The sequence below is a fragment of the Gossypium hirsutum genome, chromosome A11 (genome assembly GCF_007990345.1).
Source record: "Gossypium hirsutum isolate 1008001.06 chromosome A11, Gossypium_hirsutum_v2.1, whole genome shotgun sequence".
NCBI classification, from domain to species: Eukaryota; Viridiplantae; Streptophyta; class Magnoliopsida; order Malvales; family Malvaceae; genus Gossypium; species Gossypium hirsutum.
This window is the reverse complement of record NC_053434.1, coordinates 99,807,238-99,816,010: the sequence shown is the minus strand read 5'-3', so window position 1 is coordinate 99,816,010 and position 8,773 is coordinate 99,807,238.

Below are 8,773 nucleotides of genomic sequence, written 5' to 3'. Positions count from 1 at the left end.
GAAAACGTAGGTGTCCTAAGATGAGCTCAACGAGAACAGAAATCTCGTGTGGAACAAAAGGGTAAAAACTTGTTTGATTCTGATTTCCAGTACGAATACGAACGGTGAAAGCGTGGCCTATCAATCCTTTAGACCTTCAGAATTTGAAGCTAGAGGTGTCAGAAAAGTTACCACAGGGATAACTGGCTTGTGGGAGCCAAGCGTTCATAGCGACGTTGCTTTTTGATCCTTCGATGTCGGCTCTTCCTATCATTGGGTGCGAGCTCCCAACTGTTGGTGGTCCGGGTACTTGTTTAATATTTTGCCGTGCCGTGCCATGCCATCATGCTACTTCGCTCAGCTTCTTATATTTGTTTTGGGCCAACAGAGAAAATTTCTAAGTTAAACACTTGGCCGTGCCGCCCCCTAGGGAAACATGGCACAACGGGAGCCCTAGTGGTGCGGGTACGAGCTCCCAACTATTGGTGGTCCGGGTACTTGTTCAATTTTCTGCCGTGCCATCATGCCATATTTCATTCGGCTTCTTGTATTTTTTTGGGCCAACAGAAAAAAATTTCAGTTAAAAATTCTAAGTGTAAGTGGCCTAAAAGAAACTGCCCCTGTTTCAGGCATGTGCAGGAGCCTCGGGCAACATCGGCAACGTAGGCCATCCCATGGTGGCAGGTCATCGGGCAACATCAACACCTTGGTGCCTCAGAAGTGCGGGAGCGTTGGGCTGAAAAAAGTGTCCCTGTATCAGACATCTGAAACCTGTCCCTGTTTCAGACACATGAATGTCGACTGGTAGCACATTGACTTAGTTTTTTTAGCTCTTTAGGGGGGAAGTGATATTGAGCGGCCAGGGGTTATCCAGGGCACTCCCCACGCCCATCGTACACCCAGAGGTCGGTGCCGCCCACCACCGGTTAGGTTCTCGGTGGTGCTCAGACGATCCATCCCAGCGATGATCTGGCGAGCCATCCCGGGATATACAAAATGGCGCAACGAGTCCCTCCCTAATCCCAAAAGGTAGAATTCGGATACCGCTACATGTTCAGTACCCAATAATGAATGAATCCTCCCGGTTCCTTCCTAGTCCCAAAGGTAGAATTAGGATACCGTTGCATGTTCGGTACCCAACAATGAATTAATCGTCCCTGTCCCTCCCCTTTTGCAACAAGAACCTCCGGCACCTTTGGCCCCCGGTCGTGCGTTAGCCTCGTACACCATCGGTAGCGTGTTCCATCCCATGGTGCAGGACCATCGAGCACTACCGGTCCCTTCGATGTGTCAGAGCATTAGGTAGCATCGGCACCTTGGTGCATCAGATGTGCGGGAGGGTCGAACACAACACCAAAGCTAATTTTACACCCCTGTTGGTGTAGAAGCGTCGGCACCATAAAGTGTCCTTATTTCAGACACATGAATGTCGTCTGGTAGCACATTGACCAAGGTTTTTTAGCTCTTTAGGGGAGGGGTGATATTGAGCGAGCAGGGGCTGTCCAGGGCATTGCCCACGCCCATCATATGCCCGAACGTCGGTGCCCCCCACCGCCGGTTAGGTTTTCAGCGGTGCTCTGGCGAGCCATCCCGGTGGTGCTCCAGCGAGCCATCCCAAAATATAAGAAATGATGCAACGAGTCATCCCCAATCCCTCCCATTTTTGAATCGTCCCGGTCCCTAGCCTTTTGGAACAAGATCCTCCGACACCTTAGGCCCTTGGTCGTGCCAGAGCATCGGGCACCATCGGCAACCTAGGCCCTTGGTCATGCGAGAGCCTCGTGTACCATCGGCAACCTAGGCCTTTGGTCGTACGAGAGCCTCGGGAACCATTGGTAACCTAGGCCCTTGGTCGTGCGAGAGCCTCAAGCACCATTGACACCTTGGTGAGAAATACCATTGTAAGACTATTACATGTGCCGAAATATTATTAATTACCGTTTACATCAGTATTAATATAATTTTTTTAAAAAACTCCATACTCCATTTTACATTTTGTTACGTATTTATTGTCAATAATTACAGCACATTAAATTAAGGATAAGATAAGAATGAAAGCACAATGAACAAGGAATGAATTATGTGCAATATTTTTGTATATTTTAGTACCTTCATTATTTTTGTATAAGATATGTTTTATTATACTAATAACATCTTAAAAACACAAATCTTGTATTATGTATAATTTATTGCACATTAAAATTTAAAAATTTATACAACAATTCTAAAATTTTAGCTTTAGCAATTTAATATTCATAATATTGTAGCTCAAATTATGTATGTGCCTGTATATCAATTGTGAATCCTTCTATACTATTGTACTAATAATATATATTAATGTATTATGTGCCTGTATATTAATGTAATATTAATGTAATAATAATATATATTAATGTATTAATGTAGCTCAAATTGTCAATCCGTTTATACAATTTTGAAGAGTTAATTGATTAAAAATAATAAATGCAACAAGTACAAAAAATATTTGAACCTAGGTACTAAGGGAAAAGAGCAAGGTATGAGGTACAAAAAAGATTCAAAATTACTAAAAACAAGATTTGAACCAAGGGACTAAGGGAAAACAACAAGCATCTTAACCAACTAAGCTAAACTAATTACTTGATATAGAAGTATTTTTATTACCTTAATTATATTACGTTACACTAATGATTTATCGGACCTATTCCATACACGTGTCAAATAAGAAAAAATAATACAATAATTCTGTAAAAAAAATCCGGTGTTTATTTCAAATAAATAAGAAAAATAATGATTTCAATGTTTTAAAATTACATTTTAAACCCAAAAAATCAAAATTTAGAGGTAAAAAAGAATTTTTTTTGACGAAAACTGCGGATTTTATGTTACGTTATTTCTACTATTTCATTCCTTTAAACCGTTTCAATTGTTTCCACCACGCACCGTTTCAATTGATTTCACAGATCCTGCCTCTAATCCTCCCAAAATTTGACATCCCTCCAACTCTACACAACGATTCAAAATGTCTTCCTTTTTCTTTTATTTTTCTTCTTTTTTGTTTGTCAATTTCCATTGTAGGATTTTATGTTACGTTATTTCTGCTATTTCATTCCTTTAAACTGTTTCTGTATGAAATTCTCTTAAGATTCATAAGTGTTTCATTCTTGGAATTTTTCCGAATGCTTTGGTTCTCTCCTACGGTAGCTATAGGATCCGTCTGCCCAATTTGCACTGCAATTAGTCCTTTGATCAGTACCTGTTATATTCGGAGGAGCCGCATGTTGATTGTGATGGCGCATGAACGGTGATTCGTTGAATTTCTGGTTAACATACTTTTTCTGTGGTGCTGTGCTCTTTTCTCTCCATCACGTTTGCTGTAGGTTATGCTATTTTGCTGATGTTTCATGGCCCATGACAAAAAGGGTATGTCTTTCGTTTTCATATCCATTCTATGAGTGTTGTGTACTTTACTACCATTGTTATATTCACCGAGGTTTCAATGTCTGCAACTGCTTAGTACCAAAACTGAAAGTTTTTTCTCTTTCTCATGTGTTATTAGTGTCGTTATGGCTAGTTTTACTAATGCCTGTCAACTGTTAGATTATTGCCTAGTACACGTCATATTGTTACCCCTGACAAACAATGTTCTACATGCCATGTCTGACAATTTTTGCAGCTGCGCGTTTGCTTTACACGGATTGAATGAATGCTATCTGCACTGCCATTAAATACATGCATGTGTAAGTCTTTCACATCGTAATTGTTGTTATCGTGACAAAGGCTGGATTTAATATCAATTTATGTTACTTAAACGATAAGACTTATGTTACGTAATTAGAATGTCCTATTCTCAGATAGGTGTTATCTATTCACAAACCTGTCAAAGTGAATAAGAAGCTTTTCAATACAAGTCAAAGGAAATATATCCTCTCAATACAAATCTTGTCCGTGCTCCATAGGTTTATCTCCATAAATAGAGCCTAATAGTAAGGTTTAGCTCCATAGGTATTAGGTGTTAAAGAATCACGAAAATGTGTGGAAAGATGTGTTATACGCCCGATACACTATATGAGCAAAGTTAACTTCTTTACTATAAAACACTTTATGTCCAATTTTTCTTAGGTCGCCATTCAAAATTAAGTCTCACACCTATGTAACTGCACTATGATTTTTTCTAAAACTAATTATATTACTCTTACAATCCACCATTTACTAAGGTTACCTTATTTATAGTCAACCATTATATTACTAATTATATTACTGAGGTCCCCTCATTTACTATATCAATCGCATCCAAAAATTCCTTATCTTTAATCAAATGTTGATTGCATATTATTGAAGCAATGATTTTTAATTATAGGTATTACAATCACTTCTTGAATTACATTTACGGTACGTTTGGTTCACTGTAATGGAATAAGGCTGTAATTGAATAGAGTTGTAATGAAATAGAGCTGTAATCAGTAATTCAATTGTTTGGTTGAATAGAATTGAATAGAGCTATAATAGAATTTTTGTGTTTGGTTGAATGGAATAGATGTTGTAATAGTATAAGGAAAAAGGCTTAAATGACCAAAGTACCCTTAGCAGAATTTTTGTAGATAGATGATTATTGTTATTAAATTTTAATAAGATTATTGTTCAATATATTTTAATATAAATAAAAATAAATAATTTAATCATATTTTAGCATAATTATTATTAAATACAATTTAATAAAATAATATATAATTTAATAACATTCTTAATATAATTATTAATAATATTTAATAATAATTTTAATATAAAATTATTAATATAAAATTATTATTAAAAATATTTCCCTACCTAATATATTTGCTTTAATCTAGCCTCTCAACTGTTCTCCTAGGTCACAATCGCCAATATAAAAATGAGTTTAACATACGATATAATAATCCTCTAATGACATTTTATTTTAATAGTCAATTTTAATAGAAAACATATTTTTTATATTTTATTTTATCCTTTATAAGAACATGATAACAACAATTAATTATAAGGTATACTCTTTAATAAATTAATTATTTATAGAAATCTTTTGGTGAAATAAAAACCTTCAAATTTTACATAAAAATTACTAAATTTTAGTAACATTAGTTCTTTTCATATGTGAAATAAAAAATCAAAACTCATAGTCCGTTGTTATTCAAAAACCATAGTCCTTAATTTTATGTTATTCAAAAACTCATAGTTAATTCTTTATGTTATTCAAAAACATGCAGAAAACTCGATATAAATACAGAAGGAGCTGAGATCCGTAATCCCTTTGTCTCAAAAGCCATTCCTCATTTTATGTTAATCAAAAACTCATAGTTCTTTATGTTATTCTCGTATAAGAAATAGCAAATTCTCTCCATATTATTGGCTTCTCTTAGAAAGTCAAACTCATATCCGATCTTGACAACACAAAGGATAAATAATTAACGACATGCAGAAGAAAAAAGAAATCCAAATCCAAGTGGAACGATACTCTCAATTTACATAAATTTGAAATACATAAAAGAAGGGTAGATGTGTTTTGCAAGGAACATCAGTGTGAATACAGATACCTTCTTTTCCATTTCCTTAGTAACGGAAAACAGATCAAATTTGTCATCATTCTTCTGAATGTATAGTGAAAATTCTTGCAAGTTACGGATGTCGGTCATCATAAGATCCTGAATTCCCGGATGTTGCACCTGCCATAAACTTGAATGGTCAAAATCACATAGACATATGAGGTTTTAAAATTATTTTCAAGGGGACTTACCTTAACAACAACATCGATCTTATCACCTCTCAATCATGCTTGATGAACCTAATTCAGATACGAACATATGTTAAGGTGTATCCACTCGGTTCTTGTAAGCATTATCCACATCTGTGCCTTAACTTCGTTCCCATTGATATCTAACTTCTAAGTTTGAAACTCTACTCCTATGGTTGACTTTGAATTTGGGTAGAATACATTCCTAGCAAATCTTGCAAGTAAGTTTGATATCCCAACAGTTGAATCACTAACTAGTACAATCTTGAAAAGGTAATCCTCAATTTTTTTCTTCCTTTAAAACAAAAGCCATTTTCCAACATTCCTACTAGTGTCACTCTATATAACCATATCAATAATGGAAAGCACTCGGAATTAAGTTTCTTCTCTGGTGCTCGAAGTTATCACCTAAGAAGCACCAACCTTGTATCAAGAATAGAAACGGGTTTACCGAAGAAAAGAATAAAGGCACGCTGGAAAAGGAAGCTAAAATAGGAATAAAAAGTACAAATGTGTCATTCAGCAATTGCTTACATGAAAATACCTTTCTTGTGAAGCAAATATTAGGTCAATTGAATAAAAAAAGAATAAACTCTACTCCACTTTCACCCTCCTGCAACATAGACAAATCTATCCTGAACGCCTTACGCATGTAGTACTAATCACCTTCCTAGTGAATATGTACGTTACGGTTCCTGCAGTAACAAGAGGAGAGCCCTCATGTAAAACCAACCAAAGTACTAATCGTTACAGTACAGGTAAAACAACTGTCTGTCTCCGGCTAAAATATTCAAGATAAGTAAAATATTTATCAGAATTTGAAAAGTAAACAATTAAGTGAAACAAGTAATATGCAACTCATTAAAGTCTTTTAATTATATAGTTCCTTAGAAGGCAAGGAACAGTACCTTGATCTCTCCATCTTGCTAACACCTTGCCTTGCACCTAAAATCATACTTAAGCTCCTTCTACTGCTTAGATTTTAGAAGCTCAAAACAAGGACATATGATAAATGCCAGATCATTCATGTGAAATATCCAAATAATCGATTGGAAATAAAAACACAACTCACCCAAGACCGTGACAGATTAATAGCTCACCTAAGATTCCTAATCCTATGTTTAGTCCTTGCCCTTAACCAGTAAAACATCACATCATTTTTGTATAAACAATAAAAGTTAACAGATATAAGTGTCATTAGATAACAAAAAACTAGAGGCCAGATTTGGAAGCAAAGAACTGATAATTGATAAGATCTTTTGAACAACAATTATATAGCTATGAAATCAATCATAAGAAACAAATCACCTAAAAGGGCAAAATAAGATGTTTGATTGTATAATAATAAGCATTAACTATGCACTAGACCTTATAAGATAACATGTGATAGTTCAATCTTTTGAATATTACCACTGGACCATGGTACAGAAACAACATACAACTTCATATATAAACAAGCCCCTGTGCTTTCACTTCTAAATGTAAGAATTCTTTTAAAAAGTTATTTTTTGTCTTTTTTTTTTGTTTTAACCATTAGAGATGCTAAAAAAACTCAGTATTTAAAAGGTTTCAAATATTTTTCAATAAGAATCTTTTAAAGAGTTAAATTTAAGGATTGAAAACTTTTACTGCTATGTCAACAGCTCATAAAAATTCACTGAAACATAGAAACTCTGATTGTTTGAACTAGAGAACTTTGACCAAGAAATAAACTATAGATCCAAGTAAATCAATTTCAACATTCAAATAGAAAAAAAAATATGCTCTTGATCATAAAGTAGAGCATCTGCATCTTGCAAAGAGAGATCAAATTATAGCATACTAGACTCAGTATTGCATCAAAGAGACACCAGTAGAAACTAAATCACCAAACAAACTGCCCTTTTATTTTATATTTTGCAATTGACTAAAAGGCTAGAACCACGTTCATATATGGAACAACCAGTTAACTCTTTCCATAAAAGATGAAAAAAAACTTAAAAGCACCGAACCATTATAACTAAGTCCCGAGTGGTGGACTACAATCGTGCCCTGTGTCCCGAGTGTGCGCCTTTAAATCATTGTGGCCTTGTCGGTGCACTGGTACTCGATCGTGCTTTCGGATGCGGAAAATAGTTTTGAGAGTAGGGTTTAGGCCCTTGTCTCTCGATGCCTATGCATTTTGTCTCTTAACACGGATGATGCTCGTGCTCTGTTATAACCTCTTCGTTGCTCACGCGGCATGTTGAGAGCCATGTAGTGTCGACATCGCAGAGGAATGCTGCCTGGTTGATCCTGCCAGTAGTCATATACTTGTCTCAAAGATTAAGCCGTGCATGTGTAAGTATGAACAAATTCAGAATGTGAAAATGCGAATGGCTCATTAAATCATTAAACTGCGAACAACCATGATTCATTTTCTTCCTTAAAATTTCAGAAAAAAAAACATGAACACTCTCATGGTAAAACCCTATACTTTCAACCATTTTGCAAAATAGTCCCCTCATTTGAAAGCTCATGCTACAAGGGTTCAAAAAATGTAAAAATTTTCAAGAAAAGCAATCAAAGTCATCTACTTGCAAGAGTAGAGAGTGGATGAAATTTTGAAGCTCAAAAACCCCTACAATGGCTGAACTTTCGGTGGAGAAGAAGATAGGAAAAAGATGATATTTTGTTCACTTTATTTTATTTCTATTTGAGGCAAATAAATGACCTAATACTCACTAACTTTGACATTTGACCATTTTTGTCCCCCCTATGGCAGGTCATGCTATATTTTGAGGGTCTATTTGCCCTATAAAGACCCTCAATTTATGATTCATGGAAAATTAACACCCTTAGCTATCAATTCAAGACTTTTGCACTTTATGCGACTTAGTCCTTTTTCGCAATTAAGCTCACAAACACTAAAATTAATTCACCAAAATTTTCATGCACCTTTATAATCATGCCATCACACATAAAATAATATTAAAAACAATTTCTCTGGCTTCGAAATAGTGGTTCCGAAACCACTATTCTGACTAACCTCAAAATCGGGTTGTTACAATTCTCCCCCTTAGGGATTTT